At 41.4% G+C, this 12,369-nt stretch overlaps 1 long non-coding RNA gene across 1 annotated transcript in view; it reads left to right on the forward strand.

Moving 5' to 3' along the window:
* Positions 1–12,369, forward strand: part of LOC104946594 (uncharacterized) — a 29,291-nt gene that overhangs the window by 4,417 nt on the left and 12,505 nt on the right. Inside the window, exon 3 of the long non-coding RNA XR_798469.1 lies at positions 4,290–4,476. This is a non-coding gene — a long non-coding RNA (uncharacterized lncRNA). The remainder of the gene's footprint in view (positions 1–4,289; positions 4,477–12,369) is intronic.

Genomic DNA, 12,369 nt, shown 5'->3' on the forward strand with positions numbered 1-12,369 from the left:
GCGGAGGTGTATAGCCGAATCACAGCCCCACCCTTGAGCAACCACACAATTTCACTACATATTTTACTTTTGTAACTCTCTGTGTTTGTGACAAATAGAACTCCTCGTCTACTTGTACAGCCAGCCAGTCATATTTTGGCATTAAGTGGGGTGCTGTTCTGAGGTTTTGATTGATATTACCTAGGTCTTCTTGAGCCATACACTGTCTTGAGATCTTATCCATTGCATCTTTGTCTTGTGATTTTTGACTGAAAGGGCAAAAGGCTAGACCTACTTTGGTTGAACTATGTGGCTCCATCCCTGCTTTTGACAAATAGGTGTGCGATTTGACATGCCAGATTGACTGAAAATTTGAAATATTGGTCATGTTGGTAGGATTGGGTAGGCATGGTGTTACTTGTTGGTACGTGAGTTCGGGGGGGGGTGCCATGAGTGCTCAGTGCCCAGGGGCCCCTGGAGGTACTAATCCGGCCTTGCTAGGAACACCTGAAGGTTGCTATGCTGTGAGATATGTCAGCTACAGTTTTACAGCCAATGTGGGGAATTACAAATAAACACCAATCGGCCACAACTGAGAAAGATTGTTGTCTGAGAGAGAAAAAATGGGTTCAGATGTAAGTCATCTCAAACTTGTCTTTAAAAAAAATAATACGCAAAATACAAAATATTAATATAGCTTACGCAAACATGAGGCATTACATGTCCTGAAAAATAAATAAATGATTCAGCACCTTTTAACTATAGCCTTAATTTCACACAATACTATGAAAAGACTCGTGGTTAAAGCAGCCCAAACCAAAACCCTGAGAGTCACATATTCCCTCTCAATGTATCTCACGTCAGCATTTGAGCCTCCTTTATGCCTGCTGGTGTTAGTATTCAGAGTTAAAAGATAACATTTGTTTTACTCCTGCTGAGTTCAGCAGTATTGGACTTCAGTGGTATTGGAGTACCTTCCTTACGGATGGCTGCAGAAAAACCGAGGCTGGAATAGATTACGAGTGAAATTCATTTTAACTTCAGATATATGGAACCAATGAGGATTGCCAAGAATATGCTTCTATTTAAAATGTCCAAGTGGATAAAGGCGTTCTTGAATGTGTTTCACTGGGGAGTATCTCCAAATGGTGGCTGCTATTCAGTTATACATTACTGTAACTGAAAAGGGTGCAGTCAAATGAATGCTTCTAGAAGATAAAACATTAAATCATGTTTACCTTATGACACATTTTCTTAGTTTTGTATTCAAGGAGAATATTCATAATAGCTTGTCTTGTTGTGACAAATGGCACTAAATTGTGCAAGTTAGAACTGGAAAGGAGTGATCACAGCAGGCTATTATATCTTTATATATCTATTGATCGCTGCATGGTGATTTATAGTGAGTGATGTAAAAACGCTGGGGGCATGCTATGCATCACTTTTACTCTGGAGGAGCCAATACTTGGCAATAATTACATACATGGAGGAAATAGACCTCCTTAAAGACACAAATTGGGTTTTTAACTACAATAGTCCTCCAAAAAACTAATTCATTTCATATGCTATAAATTCCTAAGAACGTGCTATATCTTTGAACAATGCATTGAATCAGGACTGCCGGTTGAAGTTGTCCTGTTTTGTAGAGCAATAGTTTATCATATTGATTTCAAGCAGCCATTGGTTACCATTAAGTTTACTGTTCTGTTAAGTAGAAACCATTGGTGATTACAGTCATGTAATTAAATGATAATATTTTGCACTTTCATTGAACTTTGTTTTTAAGAAATGTGAATGCTAAATAATTGATTATGTAAAAATAACTATGTATCACTTTTACTCTGGAGGAGCCAATACTTGGCAATAATTAGATACAAGGAGGAAATAGACCTCCTTAAAGACATAAATTGGGTTTTAAACTACAATAGTCCTCAAAACAAACAAACCTCCAATGCTATAAGTTCTTAAGAACGTATTATATGTTTAGCAATGCATTGAATCAGGACAACCGGTTGAAGTTGTTCTTTTTGTGAAGAACAGTATAATAAGAACAATACAATATACAATAAATCAAAACCAGACATGCATTTAGAAACATTAACTTTAATAGAACATGTTTCTTTGCCCCTTCTGAGCTTCATGATAAGCCTCGGCTCTTGCTCAGTATGGGTGTGAGATTGCCCCTCCAGCCATGAATGCTCTATGGTAACCTTTGTGCTTCCTCTTGGCGTTTGCTAATATCACAGGCCTCTGAAAAAACCCCAGCCTTTAGCATGCTGCATGCTGTCCTGGCTGCATTGTTGAAAAGAGCAGGGTGTTCAGATGTGAAGCCTCCACTCCCTCCCCAGGATGGCAACCAGCCACTCCACTGGGCTCTGCACACAATGGCTCCTGGCCAGCTCTGTGATTGTCTGGAAATGTGAATTTGATGCACTAAACAGTTTGTGTCTGTCATGACTGATTAGCGTCCTTGTTGCGGTTGGTCAGAGGTGCCTAGTGCACAGATAACACTAGGATGCACAGGCGTTTTTTGTGGCAAGCATGTTAATATATTGGTGACCCTCGAGCTAAACAACACATCCAGCAGGACACGCATTACACGTTTCAAAGGAGGAAGGGCAAGGCATTTTATGTAGTGAGGCGAGCACAAGATAGTAAGAGTTTTCGTCACTAAACCAAAGACTATATTTTTAAAACAATATATTATTTCAAGTGATTCTTGGTTTTCTGTGGTAATAACAAAATAACCTTTCAACGGAGTCCATTAAACAGCTATTAGTCAAGAAGTAAGTCAGGATAAAGAGAGACCTATTTTCCTTTGCAGGCCTGCGTACATTAACTTTTACCAGATTGCTCGTGATCTTCTTCTAACCGTCTCCTCCCACTCTGCTTAACCTCCAGCATAGAGGTTGTAGAATTCAACAAGCTAGTGGCCTTGGTTCCCTCTGTCTTGTAATCAATGCCTTCCTCCACTGTTAAGCACTGGAGTTATTGATGTCTCCACACTGGCTGCACTGGGCCGACTGCCAAGCTGTGTGAGACTCCTGTGCCAGGATGACTTCTCCTTGGCTGCTATTGGCTGAGCTCGAAGAATCACAGGCCCCCCCTGCGCATTTAGGTCTCAGGACTTCAATGGCAGATACAATGACAATTTGTCTGGTTCTGCAAAATAAAGCTAACCTAACAAAGAAACAAACTTTTTGTGCCCTCTAGTGTCATTTATCTCGCTGGTAAATTACTTTGTTTCCTTAGAATGATAGTACTTGTGTTGACCCATGCAAAGGTTTATCATATTGATTTCAAGCAGCCATTGGTTTCCATCAAGTTTACTATTATATATATAAAACGTGAAAACAGTCATGTAATTAACTGATAATTCTTTGCACATTCATTGAACTTGAAATGCTAAATAATGGATTATGAAAAAAAAAAAAAAAGGTCAGTGTGGTTGGCAATCAATTCTGAAATAACACGTTTTTGAGCATCCTTGAGTGCATGGTGCACAACCTGGGAGAGTTTTTAAGAAGGTAACTGCTGACAACAAAGCAAATGCACAAAACTGTTCACTAACAGATCTCTCATCTCAAAAAGGTTTCTAGTTTGAATTTGACTCTGTAGTGCTGAATGAAAGCCAATGGCTGCCTGGAAAACCATTTGAAAACAATAATGAGTGCCTTGGAAAGTAGTGTTAAAGAAGTATTTGTGATTTGTAGTTTAATCTGACATCTTAATATTTTGTTGTCAAAGAAAATATAAATGTTTCCACACATGTGGAATACAAATTGCAATATTTACTGTGGCTTAGAAATTACTTCACTGCTGAAAATGTAGATCAGTCTGAATGGACTTGCCAGGTAAATGTGCCCCTTGATGAGGGTGCCAGGAAACACTGCAAGGTGATAATTTCACACCATCTTTGTGTTTTCATTCATCAAAATTAAACACAGTCCCAGTAGTTATTATCACACTCTGCTACCCAGAGCATTACCCAAGTAGGTTCGTTGGGTAATTCAAATAAACAGCACACTTCCAAATATCCTTGTACCTTGATGCTTAACAATAATACACAGGGTGAATACACACACACACACACACACACACACACACACACACACACACACACACACACACACACACACACACACACACACACACACACACACACACACACACACACACACACACACACACACACACACACACACACACACACACACACACTTTAGCTACAATATAATGAGGTCAAAGATGCTAAACCACACAACGCACTGACTCTAATCCTGCTCTGGTTGTGTTGTGTGTGACTCTAGGGCTCCTCCAAAGTCCAGGGTCTCGGAGCTGGAGGTGATCTCCCAGCAGGTGGAGGAGGACAACCAGGCCCCTGTCCAGCTGGTCAGCTTCGCCTACAGAGACCTACCTTTGGCCGGCCTGGACATTTCCCTTGCTGGATCCCAGCTCATCTCGAACCCGGACGAGGAGGACAACAGGGATGGGTACGTCCTGCAAATTCACCTTGACATCGTCCGTCACTTTCTTCTGTTGCGTGATAGTTTGATAAGTAAAACACCTAAAAAGTCTGTAAAACAATCCCTTGGAATGATTTATTTATTGGTAAGAAGTAGTGAGGGGTTTGGTTTGCCTGATACAGCTAGTTGAGTGGGGTCCTGTTGGAAAAAAGGCGTTACATCCAAGGAATGTAAAGCTCATCTATCTGTGAACATTTATCTTTTAGAGCATATCAAAAATCATTCATTTTGCTGATGCTTAAAACATATTAGTACTATTATCATCAAGGAAGTCTTTCTATAATTAATTTATATTATAAAAAACCCAAAATGTAATTACAAAAATGTATCGATGTTCCTGATGTTTGCAATCATAGTTAACATACTGGAAATATGTGTTGGAGACTTTGCTTGTTGGGTGGAAGTACTACATCCATAATTAAGGAAGAATCGCAATTACCACAATCTATAATCTACCCTGGTAGAGAAAAGCACGCCGTCACTCCCCCCCCACTGCTCGTTATTGCACATGGTAATTACACCTGCCGTATTATTGAATCACCCCTCATTTTATATTAGAGTGTGCGAGTCGAGGATATTTGGTGATGAATGTATTAGTGTCACCATGTTAAATGGACAATATTCCCACTGATGTTTTCATTTCAGCTTAATGACACAGCAATTTCTCACTACCAGACAGACTTCTGTTCATAATGTCGATTTCTGGGAGAAAACAAAGAGAGTCGTCAGCACCATAGCTTCCCTGAAATGTCAGAGCCCTGTAGCGGTGCTGTTTCTGTCCACCAGGCCTGCTTGTCCAGGGTTGTGTTGTTTTCTTATCGGCACGCTGCAAGCTCAGTATTCTCAGGACAGGACGCGCCCCTGCTACACCCCCCCTGTAGCAAGTGTCCACGGCTCTCCACTCATGAAGCGTGACTCACAACCCTTTGGCAAACTGCGATGATGGCATCCATGCAGAGAAAGTTGAGAAACAGCATAGGCTTAATTAGAGCATCCTGCTTTTTACCATCCAAGCCCTGGTGTGTCAGCTGACGGTGTGTCAGCTGGACTTTGCCTGGTCTGGCCCGGTCCATGGCTCTGTGGGACGGGGCAGGGACAGATGGGTCCTGTCCCAAACACCCACTCTCTCATCCTACCTCTTAGCTTTCTCTCTCTGTGTTGCTCACAAAGGGGAAAGAAAACACATATCAATGCCACAACAGAGGGCAGGATCTGGCAGCCCAGCAAAATTATCATCACAGTGGGCACTCTCAAGTAGCACCATATGACACCCTGGTCCCCTGGGATTTGGCATCTTGCAGTGGAAAAGTTATTCCCTGCCAAGATATTTCTCTGAGGGATTTGTCAAGTGAATGATGTTTCACATTAAAGTGAGGAGCCATTCATTCTGATCTCAGAGTCCAGGCAGTCTGAAAGACTTCAGCGGACTGGTGCAGACAGAGTGCAATCTGACATCAATGCGAGTCTCGTTCGATGAGCTTTTTAGATTGGAATTCCTGATTTTCAGGTCACAAGCATTCCAGGACATACCTGTCATCACAGTTTCATGCTCACATGTGTCTTTTGGAAGAGCTCGTCGCCACAGTTTCTGGCTGCGTCTGTGACTCATGTGTGAGGAATGGCAAAAAGGTGGGATGTGTTGTATGCAGCAATATTTTAAACTGAAAAAGACTATCCTAATGGCAAAGCATTAAACTGTCTGGTTTGTTTTGCTCTGATAACTCTTTTTTTCTTGTTCATTGGTATGTGTAGTCACAGTCTGCATTCTGGAGGCTAACTTTAGCACTCTGTAAATGATTGTGTACAAGAATGTATTTCATTGTGTTGCAGCGTATTCTGAGAATGAGCAGGACAGTTTTTTTTTCTCAAGCTACTATGACTGAGATTCCTGTGTAGGGCCAGGCAATATGTATATAAAAAATACCCCAAGATTGCGTCAGTGTTGTAGGGTTGACTATTGGTATATAACAAAGTTGGCAAAGGCAAAAAAGAAAACAGTCCGGTAAGGTCAGAAAATGCATTACATAACTTTGCTGTAAGGCAGCATTAAAAACCAGGAAAAGCAACACTTCCCGTATCGAAAATCAAAAAAAGGTTCAGTTTTAAGTATCAAAATATCGATATATTTGTGACACTGTATATATAGCAGCCCTATTCCTGAGATGTTTTTATATTCTAATGATATCATTTTGTTGACGTGACTTTATCCTGTGGTAGAACATGAACAGGTCATTCTGATTTCAGTTTGATCATTACCATAACTTGCTGGTGAAGTGCATATCTCTTGTCAGTGCTTTAGTTTGGATCTGGACATGGTCAAAGGTATAGCTTCAAACCAAATACCAATGATTGGAAAAACAAGACTCTTATCTTTCATGTTGAGGCCGTGGATTTGTTTTGATTCTTACGGTTGTGAAAAAAACAGCAGAAGATGACATACCAGAGATGCGCTTTTAGTATTGCATGGCAGCTCCTCGTGGCTCTTTATCGGGAAACGTGGGCGGCTATGTAGGAGGTGGATGTTCTTGCGGACTACAAGGGGCACATGCAGTCCTTGCAGATTCTGTGCAGTGGTGAGCTGGATGGATATACTAATAGATGTTGGCAGCACCATCTTCTCTAGAACGTGCTAGAAAGATGAGAGCGTTGTGGTTTCACATCCACCTTTGGTCACTTAATTACCATCTCATTTGCATTATTTAAAGGGGTTGCCCTTTATAGAGGATCATGTTTCAGGAAACCACAGAATATGGGGTTTCTTTTAATAGACTTGAATGCTCTGTCATTTGTCTATGTTTTGATTGAATCGAGCACCTAACCGAATTTCGCTACTTTAATTATTTTCAAACCTGGTTTAAGTCATCATGACAGGCTCCTGGATAGCATCTCCCTGCGCGTGCTGCACTTGTCCGGGGTTATCGTCCCCAGATCAGCCTGCCGCCCTCAGCGTCAGTACCATATGCCGCTGATCTCCAGGGGCCATGCAGAGAGGTCTGAGGCGCCGCAGCAATGACAGAGGGTTCATATGGGTCAACCTGTCACTCTGACTGGAGAGGAGGAGATAAAGAGAATGTTGGCGGGAGGATGACTCTCCTACACTCTTTAGCTGCAAAATTCAAGGAAGTATAATGTCATATCTGTCCATGTTGGATGGTGGTGTGGGATTAACCCTGTGCCACGTCGCATGTTGACAGCCACAGTTCCTGATACAGTGTCCGGGGAAATGTCGGATAATATATAAGCTTAAGTGAGCTCAGTCCAGCTCAGAGAAAATACATTACTCAACAGTGTTCAGACTTCCGTAATGAACCAACATTCTGCAGTCACTGTAATGCATTAATAGAGCAGTATATTAACAAGCATACTGTATAATCAAAGATACAGAATCAGACTCAAGGTTGAATGAAAAAGAAATCATTCGAAAATCTATTCCATAAAATACAGCACTGACGGACCTTGACAAAGTTTGCTGTGAATCTTGGCAGCAGCAGTATTTCACGGGGCTTTGAAAGAACAGCCGTACGATACCTGTGCTGTGTTGATGGATCTTTGAAAAGAGAGCAGGATTTCTCTCCCCTCACTACCTCCCCCTCCTGACTCTATTTCAAACACACAGAGGAACAGTCCTCTCCATCAAATTGTCTCTCTTGCCTGGCACCATGTGCGACACAATAGGTGACATTTGAGTGTGGGGTTTGAGGGTTTGTTAATATTCACAGACATGTAAAGTGTGAGATTGCTTTTTAGACTGAGAGCGAGAGAGATCAAGTGTCCTGGTGAAAACCCATTTATCAGGGGACAGTTTGTCTGCTGCTCTGCCCATGAGCCCCATCCATCTCCATTTGCTTAGTATCCGTGGCCCATTTCTCTGGCAAAGACCAGCTCCGACTCCCCTCTGCTAGCTTGTACCGATAGTGTAGGATGCAAGGAGTGGTGAGACGATAGCTGATAGCACTTGGAAACCGCCTGGCTGCATTTTCATAAGAAGAAAATAAATTAGTTTACTTATACCCAGAGGGAATTCTTAAGCCTAAACTTTATTTATTGCCATCAAATCAATGAGGCATTTTCATTTGATTTGTTAATTTACCACAAAAGGGATAATTCCCCTAGGCCTGAGACTGTCAGAGATTAATAGAGAAGAGATTTGAAAATAAAATGTACAATTGATTACCTATGATAATTTCATTTCCTTTAATCAGCATATTTATTGCATAGCTGGTTTTGCTCTCTCAGGGCGTCTTTGTTTCTTTTGGCTGTTATAAGATAACACAACCAAATTGGGATCAATAAAGTACCATCTTATCTTATCTTACGACTCAGCAGTGGTTACACAGGAAACCATATACCCAGTTGTTATGCTGGCATTTGTCTTGAATTCCAAGCAACCTGGGCAGATACCCAACCTGTGATTTCACTGAAGTGCAGAAGAGAAGATCTCAAGTGAAATAAATTGCATATATCAGGAAAGAAATACAATTCCTATTCACATACATGAAGCAAGGAGCAAGTGTGACACAGAGAGTTTGAACAGCCTGAATGAGTTGAAGTCCTTCATCCTCTGCTGTTCAGCAGCCTGCAGGCGCACAGTAGAGGTCCATTTTCCCCTGCCCAGGCCTGCTGAGTTCAGCAGATTGGTGTGAATTGGTTGAAGTTTATTCTGGAGGTACCACGGGGCTATATAGTTATCAGTACAGAGAGAGAGTAATTGAGAGGAGACAGAAACCCTGAGTCTAGTAGTATCATTTTAAAATGCTGCCGTGTATCTGACATTGCCCCTCACACCTTCAAAGGATACATTCGATTCAAATGTTTTTCTCCAGTTTCAACAGCCAGCATGAGATTAATGAGATGTCTGCCACTTGGAGAATGAGCATTATAATAATAAAACATTTCTACAAGTATTTAAAAAAAAATGTTTAGGCTATCTTTGAAAAACGTACCTATGGCGTGTCCTGACCTGCAGGTATAGGGACCTTTCTATATGGTCTTGTTATACACATTTTTATTTATTTATTAAAGAATCTTTGAAGAACTTTGCCACTTAAAAGTAATCATATTTTTTTTTCTTACGATAACAAAGAACATACAATTTAAAAATGTTATACATATAAATGGGAGGGGTAGCCTAAAAAGTCAGACCAATGTTAGGAAACAAGAGCACTGATCAATAAAGCAAATAGGTTTCATATGACACATAAACAGCCACAAAAATGACAGGATTATTGTTGTAGTTCGTCCTTCCTTGGTTGGGAATTACTGAACTAAACAACTAAAGTGACACATTAATAAAACATAATAAATACGTTGTATAAAACTAATTTACATAAAATGGAATTATTGAAAGAAATGTAGACTTTAGACAGATTAAAGAAGTCCTGGATTTTCATAACATTTAATATTTAGGGTTCTAATCCCGTGAAAAGAGGCGTGTCTTACTCTTCAAGTATAATATTAGACTTCTGTATTGATCTGATGTCAAGAGGTCACATGATATGAAAGCTGTTGAAAAAAATCTGGTTTTAAAAAATGAAGAAAAATAAACCCCTTAACAAAAGTCTCATGTTCAGGTGTGCTTGATTAAATAAATGGGCACTATGCACAGTAATCTGAGCCTTGGCAATATAGAGATTTTTTTTCTAAATCATAGCACAATAAATAATCTTGGACGCCAATGTAATGGTGTCAGGGCTGCTACACTCTGTACAATAATGTGCTGGAAATTTTCACCAAGCAAAGTCGCTCTGTTGTAGATGTGCAATCAAAACATCAATCAAGAGTACCAATCAATTATTTAGAGGCCTTGCACAGCAGTATAAGTTGTTCACAGCGACACTATTTCAGGCTTTCCTTAGCAAACACTCAGAGAGGTTGGTTTTTGCAGCTGTTAGTTGCACGCGTGTGTGTCAGAATCAATACCTCGGACGAGTTGATAGTCTAGCAGTCTCATTACTTCATTTGCAGCCCTTCTCTCTCACTCCATCTCTTTACCCACAAACACACAAACGGAGCACCACCCCTTTGATTTAATTTCCATTTAACTTGTACCTTAATGAGTTTACATTGTATATCATCCTGTCTCAATTACAGGAGACAGTGAAATGAAATAGATGCTCCTTGTGATAGGCTCCCCACTTCCGTGAGAGTTACTTAGCTGATGCTGGAGCCAGAGCCCGGTCCTGTCTGTGTGAATGGGCCCTGACACCAGACCAGAGACCTTCCTCTTTGTTCGCCCCCCCGCCTGACGTCTCTGTCAGCTGCTGTCTGAGCATCCTGATGAAGGGTCGCTCCGTCGTGTACTGCATGCCATCACTTCCATCTAAGGCCACTATTGATCGGTCTCATGATCTAGTCCCATCGCTCAGTGCTGCTGTCGGGCGCACTTCGATCTTCCCGTCTGTTAATGTCTTTATGAACCGTCCGCAGCACATGCACCCTCTGCATCTTTAATTTCCGCCATAAAATCACTATGTGTGAGATGTTTGCATGCACATACAGTATGTGTGCATGTCCAGCCTTTAAAGGGGACCTATCATGCAAAATGCACTTTGATGTCTGTCATACATATGTGTCCCCGGTGCGTCGGGGAACTCACGCAGCGTCAGAAAATAAAACCTCTTTTCCTCCGTACCCAAATCTTTTAAAAACGGGTGTACAACGAGCGGATACAGATTTCCATCCGCTGTGACGTCGGCGGACCCACAGAAAGTTGCTATCAGAAACAATGCCTGACGTGTTTTGGACGTAATCTTGTCTTTGTTTACATTAGCAAGCCTCGCTAACACTCAGAGCTAACCTCTACTGAAGAGCACATGCGTTTAAAAAGCAGGAAATAAAAAAAGAACTCACCTTGTGATAAACCTGCAAGAGATATAGCATTTGAGCTCCATACTGTTTCAGAAATAATCCTTGATGTGGTTTAGAACAGGATGGCGTTTTATCACAACCGAATTTAACTTTATCTTCGGTAGAATTCTGATCAGGCATTAGCTCCGCCTCCTGTTCTTTATTTTTTTTTTCAAGCCAAGGACCCAAGATCCACATTTCTCTAACAGGGCTTCAAAAGAGGGGTTTGAGCAGTATGAAGGATGGCTTCAATGGGTGAACCGTTTGGTATTTTGAAAAAAAACCTTCACAGACATGTTTTGTATAGGTATGGCCCTACAATATATTTTTCAAATATAGCATGATAGGTCCACCTTAAGGTATTGCCAAATCGACCAGCACCTGCCGTGACCCTGGGGAGTGAGTGAGGTGATTTCCTCCCCTCCTTACTCCTCCACTGAAACAGCCTCACTTTCTCATAAATACTTCAGGTCCTCAGCGTTCAAGGTTTAAAGTGATTTTCGTAAAATTAAGTTTCTGAGCTTGGAGTAATCCATCACTGCCATTTACTCTGCTTCCAGACAAGGTTTTTCTTTACAGGTTTATTAAATTAATACCTTTTCAGCCTGGCTTGTGGGAGAGGTCTGAATGAATTAAGATTCCACACAGTATGAGCTAAATCGTGCTTGTTCAGTCCTGAAGGTATTGAGGTGTCTCTTGGAGTGAGTGTGTGCTGCTCATACAGGCTTTTAACTAATGGTCTACAAATGTCCGGCGACTCTGTGTAAGGTATATCATTAGGTAAATGTTCCTTTTTCTTGGCTCTCCTCCACTGGCAAATGGGGTTTGACATTGTTCCTTGGGAACGAATTGGTGCAGGTGAAAGTCTCCATGGTATCTGCTAATGATAGCTTTACCCTCCACCAACTCTGTCACAGCAGGTGTTGAACTCCTAGTCTGTTGGCATTGGCAGGTACTGAGGGGTTCTGCAGAGGGGTGGGGCACCACTGAGCCCCCCCCCCCGAGAGCACTGACACAA

Source organism: Notothenia coriiceps, unplaced genomic scaffold, assembly GCF_000735185.1.
Source record: "Notothenia coriiceps isolate Sejong01 unplaced genomic scaffold, NC01 NC01_scaffold00011215, whole genome shotgun sequence".
In the NCBI taxonomy this organism is placed as follows: Eukaryota; Metazoa; Chordata; class Actinopteri; order Perciformes; family Nototheniidae; genus Notothenia; species Notothenia coriiceps.